Consider the following 20,308-nt stretch of genomic DNA (forward strand, 5'->3'; position numbering starts at 1 on the left):
CGTGAACAAAGTTCAGATTCCTCAGCCCAATATTCAAGGTGCTCTACAATTGAGCATAACTCTACATTTCTGGTGTTGGTTTTATCTGCTATTAATCATTTTCAAGTATTCTCAGGTGAAATTCTCCTACCTTCAATGCCCTAAAAATGTATGTTCCAGGTTCTGTTGTCCAATTGAAAATCCATCTCTTCCTGGAAGCCATTTATGAATCCCCTTATTCCTTCATCCACTGCACACACACACACACACACACACACACACACACACACACACACACCATTAAACCTCACAAAACCCTTTGTTAACTCCTCTCTTTTGGATTTATTTATTAAAACGCTATGTGTTTGAAATGTCCCCTTTCATCCCCACAAAACTTCATGCTCCCTGATAGCAGAGAATATATCTTTTGAAGCCTTTAGTTCATCTAGAACTCAAGAACTATATGCTGTATACAATACATGCTTAATAAATGTCTAATACATGTTAATTTTATAACTTCTGTTTGAGTTGATTTTTCTTTTCCTCTGCATTTTCTTAACATCTTTAGGAGCCAGAGGGGGGAAAACAAGAAGGAAAAAGTTGAATTACCAGGGGAAATTAATGTGGTAGGGTAGCATGGTAAGTTCTTCTAGATCTTTTCATCCTTCTTCAAACCCCTCATGGCTCTCACTCTTTCAGTTGAGAACTTTGCCTCATATTTTACAGGAAAAAAGGTGAGGCCATTTACCATGAGCTCCCTCTTCTCCCCTCTTCCTCCTTGCCTATCACTCAGATGCCTTCTGCCACTATCTCCTCCTTCACCTCTCTCTCACATGAAGTGATCTCACTCCTTACCAAGACTAATCCTCTACTTGTGCAAGTTATCCCATGTTATTCTGTCACCTCTAACAGATTAACCCCCTCTGCTGTCCCCACTATATTGTTTCTTTTAAATATCTCCCTGAGTACTGGCTCATTTCCTTTTGTCTATAGACATGCCCACATCTCCCCTATCCTGAATAAAAGTCTCACTTGATCCTTCTATCCCTGCTAAGTATCATCCTATATCTTTTCTGCCCTTTGTGACTAAACTCCTTGAAAAAGGCTATCTATCATAGTACCTCCACTTTTTTTCTTCTTACTCTCTTCTTAACACCCTCTCCAAAGTTTCTAATGATCTCTTAGTTGCCAAAACCCATGACCTTTTCTCAATCTTCATTCTCTTTAATCTTTCTGCAGCCATTAACACTGTTAATCACTCTCTCCTCTTTGATACTCTCTTCTTGCTAGGTTTTCTGGACATCACTCTGTCCTGGTACCACTCCTTAGTCTCCTTTTGCTGAATCTTCATCCAGATCATTTCCCCTAACCATAGTGTCCCTCAGGGTTCTGTCCTGAGCCCTCTCCTCTTCTTTCTCTATATTACTTCACTTGGTGATCTTACCAGCTTTTAAAATTTTCATTACCATCCTATGGTAACTATTCTCCAATCAATCTAGTCTGTCCTAACCTTTCTGCTGACCTCTAATCTCATCTCCAGCTTCCTTTTATGTATCTCAAACTGGATGTCCATCCAGTAGATGTTTTAAACTGAATATGTCCAAAACAACTCATCATCGTTTCCCCTAAACCCTACTCCCCTCCTACTTCCCTTATTATTACAGAAGGCAACACCATCCTCCCAACCTCTCAAGCTAGAAACCTAGATGTCAGCCTCAACTCCTAAATATCTCTCACCATCCTCCCCATATATCCAGTCTTTTGCCATGCTCTGCCAATTTCACCTTTGCAACATCTCTCCTCTGACACTTCCACCACTCTCATGAAGGTCCCTATCACCTCGAACCTGCACTATGGCTATAGCCAGCTGTTGGTTCTGCCTGCATCAAGTCTCTCCCCACTTCAGTCTATCCTCTCATTCAGGTGTCTAAGTGATATTCCTAAAGTGAAGGTCTAACATGTCACTCCCCTGCTCTCAATTGCCAAATCCAAGTAGCCACTCCAGTGGTTCCCTATCACCTCCAAGATCAAATAAAAAAATTTCCTGCCTTTCACAACCTAGTGCCCTCCTACCTTTCAAGTCTTCTTGTACCTTACTCCCCACCACTCCAATCCAGTTGGCCTCTTGGCTATTCCTCAAATAAGACACTCCTAGGGGCATCTAGGTGGCGCAGTGGATAAAGCACTGGCCCTGGATTCAAATTTGACCTCAGACACTTGACACTTACTAACTATGTGACCCTGGGCAAGTCACTTAACCCTCATTGCCCCACCAAAAAAAAAAAAAAAAAGACAAAACAAAACGCAAAAAACCCTCCTTTTCTCACCACCTGGCATTTTCTCTGGCTGTTCCCCCCATGCCTGTAATTCTCTATACTGACTTTTGTCAACAAGGAGGACCTGAGTTAAAATCCAGCCTCAGACATTTGACACTGTGTAACCTTGGGCAAGTCATTTAGCCCCAATTGCCTCGCCCAAAAAAAAAAAAAAAAAAAGAGGCTTCTTAATTCCTCTTCACATTCTGCCATCAGAGTGGTATTTTCTGCTTATCTGAGATTGTTGATATTTCTCCTGGCAACACTAATTCTAGATTTTGATTCATCCAGCCAGTAAATGTTAAATAAATAAGGTGACAATATACAGCCTTGTCATTCTCCTTTTCCAATCTTAAACCAATGTTGTTCCACATTCAGCTCTAACTGTTGCATTTTGGCCTACATACAAGTTCCTCAGGAGACAAGTAAGGTGATCTAGTACTCCTGTCTCTTTGAAGACTTGCCACATTTTTTTTGTGATCCACACAGGCAAAGACTTTATTGTAATCAATGAAGCAGAAATAGATGTTTTTCTGGAACTCCCTTGCTTTCTCCTTATTCCAGAGAGTGTTAACAATTTGGTCTTTAGTTCCTCTGCCTCTTTGAAAACCAACCTGCTCTTCTGATAATTCTCAGTTCACATATTACTGAAGACTAGCTTGCAGAATCTCAAGCATAACATTGCTGGCATGTGAAATGAATGCAGCTGTTTGGTAATTTGAACATTGTTGGCAGCAGAGAAGGAGCTAACAAAGAAAAAGAGTTTGAAGTTTAGAGAGAAAAGGAGCAAGTTCCTGGAAAAGACTTTGGGGAATAGGACCAAAAACTAAAGTAGAAGGGTTGTCTTTTAGCAAGAAGATGTAACTCTTCTTCTGACACTGGAGCAAAGGAGTACTGGTTGGGGCATGCTGCTCTGAGGTGATTTGAAGTATAAATTTTTTAGTTAAATACAAGTCCATGGTTCAAAGGAAAACAGAGGAGAGGAGAGGAGAGGAGAGGAGAAGGGAAGGGAGGGGAGGGGAGGGGAGGATAGGAGAGGGGAAGGGAGAGGAGGAAGTTTGGAATAGTCACTGTGGTAGAGAATTGATGTAGAAAAAGTAAAAGTCTGTAATCCCAGATAACTATCTGATTTGGGGTTAGAAATTCTTTGTTACTCTTGCTCAATTTATTATTGGAATCCTATGACCTAAAAATTGATTTCAAGATTGTGGGGCAGTACAGTAGCTCTATCTAAAGAAAGCCCATAAGAGATATGTAGGTCTGAGACCTCACAGTTTTTCCTCAAACCATGAGCATGTGGCATGACAGTTTTTCTTTCCGTTTTGTTTATTTTTTCGGGCTTTTAGGTGAATGAGTATTGATGATGGAATAAACTAGGCTACGATCTTGTAAGCTTCAAAATATCAGAAGTACAAATCCCAGAACTAATGTCTATACAAGAGTTTTCTGGTAACCAAGCCCACTAGGCAGTAAAATCCTAAAGAGTGACCTCCTTGACACAGCCCAGCAATGGACGGGCCCAGCAAAGAGCTGCCATGTCTTATAGGCAAGAGAGCATATTGTTGCGTAGTTATTACTCCCCAAACTGAACTTGGTAGGGTGAATGTTTAATAGTAACCAAATTAAGTTTGGCCACACAATGGTGGTTAGAGAGATGTTTTTGTACTTCTTTTATTGCTATATCTTCAGTAAATATTACATTTAAAAAGCTAATTGATAAGAACTACTATTGGTATTAGGGGGAATAAACAGGATTTTGGCTCAAGCTGACAGTTGAAAAAATATTCCAAACCATCAGCAGTCTTCCTAGAAACCTGAGGTTGAGAAATAGCTTTCCTCTGCACTATCATTTGCCCTTTTAAGTAAGTGGGAGTTGAAGTAGGGACCTGTAGCACAGTCTATAAGAGTTACAGCTGGTTTTTCTGAACTGTGGTTGTTGTTGTTTTTCTTTTTTATCCTTTATTACAAGAAATGGCTCTCTAGGGATGTGGGAATGGAGGATGGGATATGGGAAATGTGATATAAAAACAAAACATATCAATAAAAAGTTACCCAAAAAATTAAGACTCTTCTAGGGGGCAGCTAGGTGGTGCAGTGGATAGAGCACCGGCCCTGGAGTCAGGAGGACCTGAGTTCAAATCCGGCCTCAGACACTTAACACTTACTGGCTGTGTGACCCTGGGCAAGTCACTTAACGCCAGTTGCCTCACCAAAAAAAAAAAAAAAAAAGACTGTGTGCCACCTAGCTGCCCCCAAAAAAGACTATTCTAAAGCAGACTGGGTTGCCTTGGAAAGGAGTGGATTCTTCATTTTTGGAGGTCCTCAGAGGCTGGATGATCCCTGGATGGGTATGTTGAAGTGGGGATCCTCTTTCAAGGATGGGTTGAGCCAGATGGTCTCTGAGGTCCCTTCCAACTCAGAAATGCTTTGAATCTATGATTCTTCCACAGCAGCTGCTTTGTCTCTTCATCTCTTTTTTGAAGAATGAATCATCTTTAAGTTACATTTTTAAATATGTCAGTTGTTCTGCTGTTGACAAAGAGGTACTGAGGTACCACTTCTGTGGGCTGTGCTGAAAATCTTTATCATTTTCCTCCTTTGGTCTAATTTAGCTGGAGTACACTCCCACAAAACAGTCACTTCTAGTTCTTGCTCCATTAATACTTATCCAAAACTTCTCCTTGATGCTTCCTACAATTCCTGAAATTCCATAACTTTTAAAATATCATGCTATTTCCCTATCTCCTTCAATTATTCTTTTGCTTTTCAACCCAACTGTATACCTATTTTAGTCATTAATCTCACCCTAACTAAATTTCAGTGATACCCAAGGAACATTAAAAGAGTACACATTCAAAACTCAGAATTGGAATGACACCCCCTGCTGGGAAAGATATTGCAGGGAAGCTCCACCATGAGGAGAAAACATGTGATTTAGAAACCACATCACTTTAGTGTCTGGAAGTTGCCTGTCATCCAGAAGTTACATCTATAGAACCACCCGTGGGACCTGTCAATCAGAGCTACCAGCCAATTAGCTTGGAGCTGTGTGTGTGGATTGCCCCATTTCTGGTTTCTCAGGAGGCTTCTGGGAGAAGCTGAGGAGTGACTGGGACCTTTGGGTTGGAGACTTTGGCTTGGAGGGGAAGAGACAGGCAGGATTGGGAGAGCAAGCAAATTTCATACTTGATCCACGTGTTTCTCTTTACTTACCCCAATATACTTTAATAAGTACTTAATGCCCAAAGATTGGTGCTATACATTTAGACATCATAGCTAGAATTTTAGCCCCTTACAAAATTGAAAAGGAATTAGCAACAATTTAATTCAAATTCCTCCTTTTACAAATGAATTTTCTAGGGGCAGCTAGGTGGTGCAGTGGATAGAGCACTAGCCCTGGAGTTAGGAGGACCTGAGTTCAAATCTGGCCTCAGACACTTGACACTTACTAGCTGTGTGACCCTGGGCAAGTCACTTAACCCCAATTGTCTCACCAAAACAAAGCAAAAACAAATGAATTTTCTAAGATCCAAAGAGGTAAGTATGACTCAAGGTCATATAGGCAGAAGCTAGAGAGTTAAGATTTTAACCCAATTCCTCTGCCTACCAATACTTTTTGTTGTTGCTTATTAGCTCTAGAAGTTGTCTTTCACAACCTGACCCCAACCTCCCTTATCAAAGATCACACACTATTCTACACTTCCTTTGGTCCATTTAAGTTGATAGGCTTCCTTTTCCTTGTATGTGGCATTCTGTTTCTAGTATCCTTGGTTTTGCCCTTGGTATTCCCCCATGTCTAGAATGTTCTGCTTACCTCCACCTGAATTTTATTATTGCTTTCTTTGGGATATTGTCTTCTGTGACTCAGTAGCCCTCTTCACTTCTAATATACTTATATATATATATATTATATATATATATATATATATTATATAGTATACTTATGACTATGAGAAATGGCTTGGAAGAAGTAAGCTCATTTTCTCCTCATATCTATCCATTTTCAGTTTTAAAGCCTTTTTGATAAGACAAAATTATAGGCAAGTATGTTTTTACCAGACTTCACTAGGTGTGTTCCATCTCAATTCCTGTTATTTTAAATTATGATTCAGAAGCATAAATCATTCTCTAAACCATTCTCTTAAAACTTTTTATTTCCTAAATCTGTTCTTTTTTTTGTCTTCTGAAGCCTTTGCCTTCAGTTGACAACAGGAATGAAAGCGTTGTCTATGTCTTCAGATTTTTTTGTCCAGCACTTCATAGTTTCTAGCAATAATTTCTAGATTATTTCTGGAGATATAATTTGTCCCCACTTGCATTATTAGAAGAAGGTAATGGCTGCTATAGTTAACAAGTCACAGGGAGCTCATATTGGCTACATCCTGCCAGAAAATAGCAGACTTTATTGTCTATGTCAAGTTATAGACTCTCAGAGATAGATGGACCTGAGGGGTCTTCTAGTGCAATGGATTCCTAAGCAGGAATCAACTGTACATCATCCTGATGGGTGGTTGACTGACAGTGGTCTTGGTACCCTTCAGTGGAAAGTCAATAACCAATACTCATCTTTTTTTCCTCTGACCATTATTGGATAACTTCTTATCATAGTGTATGGCCCCTTGCCTTAGATTTTCTCATCTTATATTCTGCTCATTCCAACCTTTAATATTCATTTCACATTCCTAACACTATTCTTACAAGATAAAGCCATACTTTTGTGTTCATCCTATCACATGACCTTGCTTCTGTCTTTCATGGACATCTTTTTGAATTCTAAGCTGGTTGGTAAGTTCCCTGTGCATCTACATTGGTCTTATTAAACAGTCTTTTTCTCCTTCTCATTAGAATTATTTCTCTTTGAGCCTTCAGAATTTCATTCTTGAGAACATATGTGAATATGTCCTTGGTTGACTTCCTAGTAGAATTTTCATTCATGGTGTCCTACCTAGCCTTACCCTGAATCTTTCTAAATCAATTCTCCCCAAATATAAGACGTATGTTCAACCATGCTTGGAGTCATCACTTCTCTCCACAGTTTCCATCACTTGCACTCAATCAACTAGTCCACTCCTTGTTGGTGAGAACCAGATTCAAAATAGAATTTCCCTTGGTTGGTTCCTTTGCCTTTTGAAAAATAAAATTATCATTATGGTTAATTAAGAAATCGTTATCTTCTCTGTTTTGGGAAGAAAGAGAGCTCTAGAAAAAATATCTGGATAATCAACATCCCTGAAACTGAAAATAAAAATAAAATTTTAAAGATTAAGGACAATCATTATCCTCCATCACTTCTATATAGCATACCTCTGTACCAAACTTGTAATCTCTTTTCTGTACCCCTCATTTTTCATTCAGATTCTGATTATAACGGTTCTGGTTTTGCTTCTATTGATCTTTATTCTCTGTTCTGCTTCCTTCCTCAGGCTTCTGTATTTCTTCATATGAATGAGGAACAAAACTCCCATCTCCCTTATCCTGTTTGATTTCAATTAAGATACCCTTCCAGAGCCCTATTATAATAATTACAGTACATTATTATGTTAATTAACTTATTTTAAGACTAAGGACAATATAATGGCCCCTAAGGTCCATGTGGTAATCTCCTCTCTAGCCTTAAGAAGTTTATTTTAGATAAAAAATTAGGAGTACAATCACAATCACTCTGAACCCCCAATTAGGAAAATTCCTAACATTTAGGAAGAAGTTTGGCTCTCTACATTAATTTAAATTTATATGTATCTCTAGTTAACCCCTGGCCTCAACCACAGGGGTTGAGGCAAAATTCAGGTTGTTAGAAATGTTGCTTCTGGGCATACTCCATTCTAACATAGAGCCCATTGCATTCCCTGCTTTGTGGGAGGGACACCTTTGATTGGCTGCCAGCATCTTTAAAACTGGCTAGACAGAGCTTGTCACTCCTTTCCTCCATTTTTTGGCTAGGCTTTTTTTTGATGACTCCTATCTTCTGTGCCCAACATGGATGCCACTTCCTCTCTTCTACCCTGGTTCTTAGAAAAAGTTTGTGGATATTTCTTTCTCTCCTGTGTTGTTTGTCTTCAGTTTCAGGTGCTAGAGGCGATGCCCACGGGACCTGTGAATTTGAACCATATTAATCTTGGAGCCAGAATTCTAGACAGAATAGTGAAACAAGACAGCCTGGCTGGGAAGCCTTGAGAAGCCACAGTGCCTAGGGCCTGAGGAGGATTTTGGACTTGGAATTGGGACTATGTTTCGTGGGAACCAAATTAAACGATGAGCCTAATCCCTTTGCCTTCCCCAGACATTAATGTGGTGGGGCTTGGGAGAGGAAAATTATGCCTCCCACATGTTGGGGAAGTAAGTTTGTATATTTGTGATTATACTTTTGAAATAAATATCCCTTTGTGAAAGCTCCACTGTGATACATATTATAGTGTCTATAATATAACACAGGCGCTAGGAGAAGATGTTGGGAAAAGAGTAGAACTCTTCTTGGAATTTTCATCAGGCCTTAAGTAGGTGGGTTTAAATATTGCATTCCCTTCTCTGTCATAACCAAGTCCTTCCTTCTCCTTTTGCTAGTAGTCCCTGTACATCAAGCTTTTTCCAGCTCCACTCCTCTCTCTATGACCCCATTCCCTCCTCTCTGTTTCCAGATCCTTGGAATCTATACCTGGTTCTGCGATACCGCCTCTTTTTTTTTTTTTTAACAGAAGTATCTCAGGGTATGACCAAATTTCTCACCAATTATTTTAATTGACTCAAGGAAGTATGTTTGAATGGCTTTTATAATCATCTTATGACAGATTCAGTCAAGAAGTGTTCTTAATTAATAAAGGTAATTGCTTTTAAGTAGGATGGAATAATCAATGGATCCCTACTCCTACAGGTATACCAGTCATGGTCCCAGTGATACCTGGGAAGTCAAGTTTACCTTCTTGTTTAGGATATCCTGTCTCATCTTGTTAGCTTGTTTGGTTGATTTAAGTCAATCTAGTACAATTCAATAAGTCCTTTCTGGTATATGGAATATGGTATATGGAAAGATTGCTAGACTTGAAGTCAGAAAAGACAGTGAGGTGGCACAGCGAAGAAAACTCTAAACTTGAAATGAGGGAAAACATGAGTTCAAATCTTGCCTCAGACACTGTATGACCCTGGGCAAACAAATTACTTAATCCCGGTTTGCCTCAATTTCCTCATCTATAAGGTGGGAATAATAATAGCAACTGCCTCCCAAGATTGTTTTGAGGATCAAGTGAGATAATTTAAGTGCTAGCTATTATTATTATTATTATACAAGAATCCTGCCTCTCACCTTACTACTTTTGCAACAATGGACAAATCATTTCGCCCTTCTGAGTTGCAGGTTTGTTTTTTATCTTAAAATGAGAGTAATGATACTTACACTCCTTGACTATTTCTTTACATGGCTATTACAAAAAAATGTTTTGTAAATGTTAAAATACTATTGAAATGGAAGTTATTCTTCAGCCTTCCTTTGTGAGAAGAGCACCAGACCTGCTTATGCTTGGAAGTAGGTTCCTGTCCTTGTTCAGAAAACTCAATCTACAAGGAAATTAAAGATGCACATATCTGAAGCAAAGAGCAACAGAGTCGGAACAGAGCCTGTCAACAAATGAGATTTCTTGGTGATCCTTAGGAAGGAATTTGGCACTGCTTTTTGTATGAAATACCCTGTTGTGCAAAGTCAGCTACTAGTGCAGAATAGGTCTGAGTGACCCCATTGGAAACCTTGTTTAGACTTTGATTACATGCAACAATCAACATACTTTTGCCTTCATATAAAAGTTGTTTATTCCTGTCTATTAAAAGCAGCACAGCACCAAACACTTGCTTCCTTGGTGTGCTAATAAAATCCTTTTACCTTTTTTTCCCCTGAGTTTTCCTCATTGATCAGAGTGAGACCCAAACCAAAATTTCTTTTAACAATGGATAAAACCCTTGTGTCTGTTTTTCTTCTGACACATGGGGTTCAGGTACACTTTGGAGGACCTCTCTTGTCCTTTGACTTCAATATCTAACATATACCCCCTTAGAATATAGTTACCAAGGGGCAGCTAGGTGGCATAGTAGATAAAGCACCAGCCCTGGATTCAGGAGGACCTGAGTTCAAATCTGGCCTCAGACACTTGACACTTACTAGCTGTGTGACCCTGGGCAAGTCACTTAACCCTCATTGCCCCACCAAAAAAAAAAAAAATATATATATATATATATATATATATATATATATATATATATATATAGTTACCAGCTCCCCTTACAAGTGCATGGACTTGAAAGGTTTAAAGCATGAACAGCATTATTTATAGGTCAGTGAAAATAGATAGATTCAAATCAAAACCCATAGAAAATAATGTTACCCACTAGGGACCAACTATCTCCCCCAAGGCCTGTATCCTTTCAGTCACCTCCGGGAAGGCCCCCAGAAGGAGAGTCTGAAGTTCTTCCTCCGTATTAGTGCTCCTCCCCTTTGTTCCTCTGGATGTCACCATTGTGTCACTTTGACTGCTCTAGCAGCTCTTAGTAGATACGGCCATTTCTACACTGCTCTATCTGCCATCTATGCCCCTTGTGGTTCCCAGCTCTCAGCAGATGTCCATTTTCTCCTTTCTTATTTTTGTCCAGAATCTCTGGCAGGGTATTTCACATCAATAACACAGCTCCATTCTGGGTGTCCTTTTTTCTAAAACCTTCCTTTGGAACTCATGTTCCTACAAGCTCATGCAAGAAGTGTGCCAGAAGTCAGAAATTTCTGAGACATGAAAAAGGGGTTTCCCTCCCTGAAATCAAGTTGGCAAAGGATGAGTTATCACTGTGTTGTTCTTTTTCTCTGCATTCCTAGGTAGTATCCTTTCTATTTGTGTGTGCCTTCTGAGGTTCAGGAGTGCAACCCAATATTACCCCACCCAATTGTCTTTCAGTTCGTTCCTATTCCCCTTGGGGCATATCAAATTTCCTAGAACAGCATCCATCTCAAATTTCCTGGGATATTCAAATTTCCTGGGATATTCAAATTTCTCAGGATATTTTCCTGAAATAGATGGGGGGGGGGGAGAGGAGAGGGAGAAGGAGTCTGTTACATATTCCTTTTATTATTTCCATGACCAGGAAGGGAGAAGTTTACAGTCCCTGCTGCATGGTTTTTTAATATTATAATTAGTCATATAATTATGGCAGTGTTGGTCACATGGGGCTGCAGGTGAAGTATTGGAACCAGCCCAGTTTCCATGGCCATTACTTATTGGCCAAGGGCCAATGCACTTAGCGTAACCTGACCAGTGGGTTAAGTCACAGGAACGGGAAGCTAGATAGAGCCTAGGCTCCATTGGCATGCCCTTGAAGCACGAGCTATTCAGGGCTTAGAGGGAGCTTGAGGTTGCAGCTGCTCCTGATTTTAATATGATGAATGTCATGTGGCTGCAAGGACCAGGCCCAAATCCCAGGTGGGGCACCAGAGGAAGTCTGGGTTAGAAGTGGAAAATGGAGCTTCAGCTAGCTGTTCTACTCAGCTCCATTCCATTCCATTCCTTGTATTCAACACACACTATTAAACATCTAGGACACACAATGTCTTGTGGCTCAATGCTGTGAATACTGTATGAATGGTGACTCAGGCCTTTCCCTTAGTCTATTAAGGGAGAAAAAACAAATACACAAAGAACTATGATTTAAAAAAAAAAAAAAGGGAAAACATGATAAGTACTAAGTTGAGGTCCAGACAATGTGTGGTGAAAATTTTGAGAAAGGAGAGAAGACTTTCCAATCAGGGGTGGGAGTGGTCAGGGTGGGCTTCATGGCTTTCGTGATCTGGCCCTAATCTACCTTTACAACCTCATGTCTAGTACCAAGAGGGTGTATATCTACTGGAGAGACTGTACTACTACTATGAGGACAAGTTACAACAATCACACTGCCTACCATTACCGTGTAAGAAAATAATACTTCATGTTCTTCTTCACTGATGGCCTCTGACTATCATTGCATTCGCTGTCAATGGACTCAGGAGAACGGGAGTCAGTCTCAAGGCTTCTCAGGGAGTGGGCTTGGAGACCACCTCACCCCAGAATCTATTGCCACATGTGGTGAAGGTATCTCCTCTGCCTTGCTTCACCAAAACACTTAGAAAATAATGTCTCACACTTCATTTCTTTGCAGAAGTGGGAACCTATGAGTATAAAACACTTGCATGTGTCAGATTTTCCCCCAATATTTGATAAGTATTGTTTAATTTTTGCTTTTTTGGTTTTTTAATTATTTCTTATAAGGAATGGCTTTCTGGGAAAGAGGGAGGTAAGAGATATATTTGGGAAATGTAGCTAATACAAAAACAAAAAGGATAAATAGAAACTTTTTAAAAATAAAACCACCTGGCAAAGATTTGAAAATTGAGAGAATGCCCATCAATTAGGGAATGGCTGAACAAGTTGTGGTATATGAATGTAAAGGAATACTGTTGTGCTGTAAGAAAAGATGAGCAGGCAGATTTCAGAAAAACCTGGAAAGACTTAAGTGGAGTGATACTGAGTGAAATAAGAAGAATCAGGATAACATTGTACATAGTAACAGCAACATTGTGATAGACCTGGCTCTTCTCAGCAGTGCAATGATCCAAGATAATTCCAAAGAACTCATGATAGAAAATGTTCTCCACATCCAGAAAAATAGAAGAACTATGGATTCTGAATGCAGATTGAACCATACTGCTTCTATTTTTTGGTGTTTTTTTTCTTTTTTTGAGGTTTTTCCCTTGTGTTCTGATTCTTCTTTCACAACATGACTAATGCAGAAATATGTTTAATGTGATCATATATATATATACATACATATATATATATATATATATAAACCCATATCAGATTTCTTTCTGTCTTGGGAAGTGGGGAGGCAAGGGAGGAAGGGAAAAAATTTGAAACTAAAAATCTTATAAAAACAAATGTTGAAAACTATTTTTACATGTAACTGCAAAATAATAAAATACTTTTATAATAAAAAATTTTAAATTCAAACAAATAAATAAAAGAATTTAAAAAAACACCAAATACCCAATCAGATTCAAACCCAGGCTCAGCTAGGAGCTACAGGCACATTCCACATGTGGGTGATCTTTAGGGTATACCTCCTTCTCTGCCCTCTTGTGAACAGAGCTTGCAAATTCCACAAACCTCTGCAGATACTATCATCATGGATTTACCAGTGTGAATACCTAATCTGATCTTCTTGCTACCTCCATCCCTAGCTTCCTGGATTTTGGAGAGAGAGGAGGCTAATGCTTATACCCTAACACAGAAACTACATTTTATCATCACGGGACCCAGAGGTATGAGGGCCTCAGTCAGTTTGTACTTCTATCCTATATTAAAGAAATCTCCATCTCTTCCTATCTTGAGTCCTATGATGTAGGCATGAGATGAAAACCCATTAATCTACTCCCACTTTTCTCTCCCTAATCCCCATCTAACTCAGACCTACCTCTCCCTTTGCCTTCCTATCCAGTGGATTGCCCCCTTCCATCTGTTCCTGGAAACTTAGCTTTCATTATTTCTGGTTAAGCTCTCTAGTATAAGGTACTCATTTTCTCCTGTCCCTAGAAACACTAGGCTAAAGGGAAGAGTAGACATCCTTCTTTCAGTGTCTTCTCCACTGCCCCTTCCAGACCCTCTCTGTGCCACCTTCAACTCAGCACCCTCTTTTATTCAGAGATAGCATGATGTACTGGATAAGGTACTGAACTTCTCAGTAGGAACATCTGGGTTCAAATCCTGATTCAGATACCTATTAGCTTGGTGACTCTGGGCAGGTCTGAGCCTCAGTTTCTTAATTTATTATATGGAAATTAAACTACATGTAGCATTTCACTCACAAGGTTTGTCATGAAAATGAACAGATAATACATGTGAAGTGCTTTACAAATTGTAAAGTATGTCAGTTATCAGTATGTCAGAAATGTCAATTGCTATAATTTAAGGTTTACTCTGTCTTTATTATCTAATGTAGACACTTAATGCTATAATTAGCCTTCAGGTGGAGTCTTCTTCTCAACCTCCCTCCTTTTTCAAGTTCAATATCGGGGGCAGCTAGGTGGCGCAGTGGATAGAGCACCGGCCCTGGAGTCAGGAGTACCTGAGTTCAAATCTGGCCTCAGACACTTAACACTTACTAGCTGTGTGACCCTGGGCAAGTCACTTAACCCCAATTGCCTCACTTAAAAAAAAAAAGAAGAAGTTCAATATCTAACTCATATTCTTCTTTTCCACCCTAATGTTTGACCATAAGAGACTTTACTATTCATGTTGCTATCACTAACATCAACCTCCTCATCTCCTATGACCTTCACAGCCCCTCCTCCAGCCTTACCCTAGACCTCACTATCATTCATAACTGTTATCTCCATGATACTGAACTCTGAAATTTTCTTCTCTGGTCTCTCTTATCTTTTCAATTCTCCTTCTGCTAAATCTATCCTTAACCTTCACTGTGATGCCCAGTGTCTCCACCCTTCACTGTTTTTCCTTGAATACAACTCTTTTTCTCCTCCGACACTGCTACCACCTTGTTTCAGGCTCTTATAACCTCAGACGATTGCAATAGCCTGCTGGCTAATCTCTCTGCCCTAAGTCTCTCCCCACTCGAGCTCATCCTCCACTCAACTGTCAAAGTGATCTTCCTAAAATGCATCTCACAGTATCTCTCAACTCCATAAACTCCAGTGGATTCCTATTCCCTTCTGAGAGAAAATATAAAATTCTCTGCCTGGCATTCAAAGCCCTTCATAACCTCCCCCATCCTCACACCCACCCCTTGTACTTTTCCATCCAGCAGCACCATCTTCCTTACAGTTCCTATTATAAGACACTCTATCTCCTCACACTAGGCATTTACAATGAATGTCCCCCATGCCTGAAATGCTCTTCCTCCTCATCTCTGTCTCCTGACTTCTCTGACTTCTTTTAAGTACCCCTTTACCAGGAAAGGAAGTCTTTTCTGATCCTCCTTAGTTTTATTGCCATCCCTCTGTTGATTATTTCCAGTTTATCCTGTATAAATCTTGTTTGTATGTAATGGTCTGTATGTTGTCTTCCCTCTTAAATGGTGAATGCCTTGAGAACAGAATCTTTTGCCTTTCTTTGTATGTGCTACACTTAGCATACTGCCTGACACATAGCAGATGCTTAGTAAATGTTTATTGACTGGCTCAACTGACTTCCTTTCATAAACCTGACCCTACAGTTGACTGGTTCAACTATATGTTGTCCTCTACCCTCATATCTTTGCCTTCCCTCTACCTTGCCCTATCACCACCTTCCCAAACCTCATCTCTGGGTCACTTCCTACCTTATCCATTCCTACTCCTGAACTTCTGAATATTACTGAAAAAAGTAACATAACCTTGCTACCTTGGTCCACTGCTAATTCATGGTTACCTAATCTCAACAGGGCCCTCACTACTACATGGAAATACTTTTTCTCTGATTAAATCTCTAGCATATATTCTGCAATGACTGTTTAAAACCTCTCCATTTTCTTCAGCTCTCCTAATCCTTTTATTTTATTTCCTCCTTTCCCGCAAAAAGAGGACAAAGGGGGCAGTTAGGTGGTGCAGTGGATAAAGCACCAGCCTGGGATTCAGGAGGACCTGAGTTCAAATCTGGCCTCAGACACTTGATACTTACTAGCTGTGTAACCCTGGGCAAGTCATTTAACCCTCATTGCCTTGCCAAAAAAAAAAATTTTTTTTAAGAGGACAAAGCCTCCTATTTAATGAGAAAACCAACCTCCTTATTCTCCTCTAATCTATGCCTTAAAAAACCCTCTATATCATCTCCCATTACCTCCTCCTTTACTTCAGCCTCTAAGGAAGAAGTGACCTTGACAAGCATACCCCATTACTTGTACCTTTGATCCCACTGGCTACCATACCTTCTGTCCTTTTTATCATTACTTTTCTTTCTTTCATTTTCAATGTCTCCCTATTTACTGTTTTCTTTTCTATTTGCTACAAAAGTGTCCAGGTCTTCAGTAGCTTTAAAAAAAATCCTTCACTTGGCCTTTGGATCCCTTCAAGCTATGTTTTCCTACATGCTTTCTCCCATTCTCAGTCAAAACTCCTGGAAAAAAAAGTAAATTGACATTGACTGCCTTCAGTTCCTCAATTTTTACTCACTTCTCATCTATTTGCAATATGACTTCTAACCTCATTCCTGAATTTTCTCACTCAAATTTATAAACAGTTTCCACTGCTAAATCCCATAGCCTTTTTTCAGTCTTCATATGCTTTGAGCTCTTTGCAACTTTTAAGACTGTTTATTAGCCAGACTCATGAATATTCCTTCTTTCCTCAGCTTCTATGAACTTTCTCTCTCTGTTCTGCTTCTCCGACCACTCCTTTTCAGTTTCCTTTTCTTCATCATAAGCCTATGCACTAAATCCTCTTTTCTTCTCTTTCTACACTCTCTTCCTTGGTGGTTTATCTATTCCCAAACACTAAATTAACACTACTATTCAATATCCCTCAAGTCTATATTCTATTGCTGTTATTCTTCAGTCATTCAGTCAAATCTGACTCTGTGACCCCATGAACCATAGCACATCAATACTGTCCATGAGGTTTTCTTGGCAAAGATACTGGAGTGTTTTGCCATTTCATTCTCCAGTGGATTGAAGCAAACAGAGGTTAAGTGACTTACCTAGGGTCATAAAACTAGTAAGTAAGGCCAGATTTGAACTCAGGTCTTCCTGACTTCAGGCCCAGCACTCTATCCATTAAGCCACCTAGCTGCCTTACACACACACACACACACACGTGTATACATGCATACACATATACATATGCATACATGTGCATACATGCATGTGTGTGTGTACATACATACATATCTATTTGGCACTAATCCTCCTGAACTCCTGTCTTGCAGAGTCAACTGTATTCTGACTCTCTGCAATGGAATGTTCTGTCAGCATCTCAAATACGATGTATCCTCAATGAAACTCATTATCTTCTTTAATCCCACCCCCTCTACCAAACAAACTTCTTTATTCCTTTTGAAAACACTGCCTTCCTCTTGATCACTCAGATTCATAGCCTTGGACCAACTTCTCACACTGTATAGCAAGATAAGGTCAAAATTGGTTCATGATTTAGACATAAAGGGTGATATCAAAAGCAAGTTAGGGGAGCAAGGGAAAAAAAATACCTGTCAGATATATGGAAAAGGGAAGTTTACTTTTAATTTATTATTTATTTTTTAAATATTAATTTTCTTTATATTTTGAATTCCAAATTCTGTCCCACCTTCCTGCCCCCCATTGAGAATGCAAGCAATGAAATCAATTATACATATGAAATCATACAAAACATATTTCTGTATTACCCACTTTGCAAAAAAAGAAAGAAAGAAAAATAAAGTGAAAAACTATGCTTAAATTTGCACTCAGAGTTCATCAGTGCTCTCTCTAGAAGTGGACAGCATTTTTCATCATGATTCTTTTGGCACTGTCTTAGATAATTGTGTTGAACAGAGTAGCTAAGTCTTTCACAGTTGATCTTTATTACAATATTGCTCTTAGTGTGTACAATGACCTCCCGATTCTGCTTACTTCATTCTGCATGGATTCCTACAAGTCTTCCCAGGTTTTTCTGAAAGCATTCAACTTTTCTAGTTCCAAAAAGAATAATTGGTATTTCAGGTTGCTTTAAAATTGGTTGAGCACTCTATATACATGTTCTCATTTCAGCACCACAACATTTTCTGAGGGTAGCGCTTCTACACTTCAGTGGATCTGGGAATTCATTTATACTCCCTCCAAAAAGTACAGATAGTAGCCCATTCATGCTTGCCCATACATCATGTCCTTCTAAAAGTCCACCACAGTGGGGGGAAAAATGGAACACTAGTGCATTGTTGGTAGATTTGTCAACTAATCCAACCATTCTGGAGAGCCATTTCAAACTATGTCCAATAAAACTATAGGATATATAGGAACTATGTTCTATAAAACTATAGGCTATAAAATTGTGCATACCCTTTGACCCAGCAATATCACTACTAGGTCTGTATCCTAAAGAGATCATAAAAAAGGGGAAAGGATCTATATGTACAAAAATATTTATAGCAGGTCTTTTTGTGGTAGCAAAGAAGTAGAAATTGAGGGGATGCCCATAAATTGCTGAACATGTTGTGGTTTATGAATGTAATGTAATACTATTGTGCTATAAGAAATGATGAGAAGGCAGATTTCAGAAAAACCTGGAAAGACTTACATGAACTGATGCTGAATGAAGTGAACAGAACCAGGAGAACATTATACACAATAACAACAGCATTGTGTGATGATCAACTGCTAGACTTAGCTTTTCCCAGCAATGCAATGATCCAAAACAATTCCAAAAGACTCAGGATGGAAAATGCTATCTAGAGAAAGAACTATGGAGTCTGAATGCAGACCAAGGTATACTATTTTCACTTTTTTGTTGTTTTTCCCTTTTATTCTTATTTTTCTTTCACATGACTAATGTGGAAATGTCTAACATGATTGTACATGTATAACCTATATCAGATTGCTTGTTGTCTTGGGGAGGAAGGAGGAAAGGAAGGGAGGGAGAAAAATTTGGAAGTCAAAATCTTACAAAAATGAATGTTGGACATTCACACAGTATACTAAAATAAAGTCAAAATGGGTACATAGCTTACACAGAAAAGGTGATACCATAAGCAAATTAAGAGCATGAAATAGTTTATCTGTCAGATTTATGGACAGGGGAAGAATTTAGGACCAAAAAAGATAGAGAGCATTACAAAATGTAAATATATAATTTTGATTGTATAAACTTAAAAATATTTTGTACAAACAAAACCATATAACCAAAATTATAAGGAAAGCAGAAAATTGAGAAATAATTTTTGCAACAAGAATATCTAATAAAGGCTTCATTTCTCAAATATACAGAGAATTGAGTCAAATTTATAAAAATACAAGATATTCCCCAATTTATAAATGTTCAAAGAATATGACAAGCCATTTTCAGAGAAAGAAATCAAATCTATCTATAGTTATATGAAAAAATGCTCTAAATCACTATTGATCAGAAAAAATGCAAATTAAAACAACTCTGTGGGACCACCTTACATCTACCAGAGTAGCTAATATAACAAAAAAGGAAAATGTTGGATGTTGGAAGGGATGTGGGAAAACTGGAACACTAATCCACTGTTGGTAGAGTGTGAACTGATCCAACCATTGTGGAGAGCAATTTTGAACTATGCCCAAAAGACTATCAAACTGTACATACACATTACCACTGCTAGGTTTATATCCAAAGACATCCCCCAAAAGAGAAAAAGACCTATTTGTACAAAAATATTCATAGCAGCTCCTTTTGTGGTGGCTAAGAATTGGAAATCAAAGGAATACCCATCAATTGGGGAATGGATAAACAAACTGTGGCATATGATTGTAATGGAATATTATTGTGCTATCAGAAATGACAAGCAGGGCAATTTCAGAAAAGTGTGGAAAGACTTATATGAACTGATGCATAGTGAAGTGAGCAGAACCAGGAGAACATTGTGCACAGTGACAGCAATATTTTTTGATGAAGAACTATGACTGACAACTATTCTCAGCAATACAATGATCCAAGAGAATCCCAAAGGACTAATGATGAAGCATACTATCCACCTCCAAATAAAGAACTGATATTGATTAAACACAGACTGAATCATGCTATTTTCCCCTTTCTTTCTTTCATTTTTTTCTTTTGAGTTTTCCTATACAAAATTACTAATATGGAAATGTTTTACATAATTGTACACGTATAACATATCTGATTGTTTGCTACCTCAGGGAGGGGGAAGGGAGGGAGGAATAGAATTTGTAACTCAAAACTTTAAATAAAAATGTTTATTAAGACTTTTTAAATGAATGTTGAAGACTATCTTTACATGTAATTGGAAAAAATAAAATACTATTATGTGAAAAAATAAAAACCATGACCAAAAAATAAATATGAA

Source organism: Dromiciops gliroides, chromosome 2 (assembly GCF_019393635.1).
Source record: "Dromiciops gliroides isolate mDroGli1 chromosome 2, mDroGli1.pri, whole genome shotgun sequence".
In the NCBI taxonomy this organism is placed as follows: Eukaryota; Metazoa; Chordata; class Mammalia; order Microbiotheria; family Microbiotheriidae; genus Dromiciops; species Dromiciops gliroides.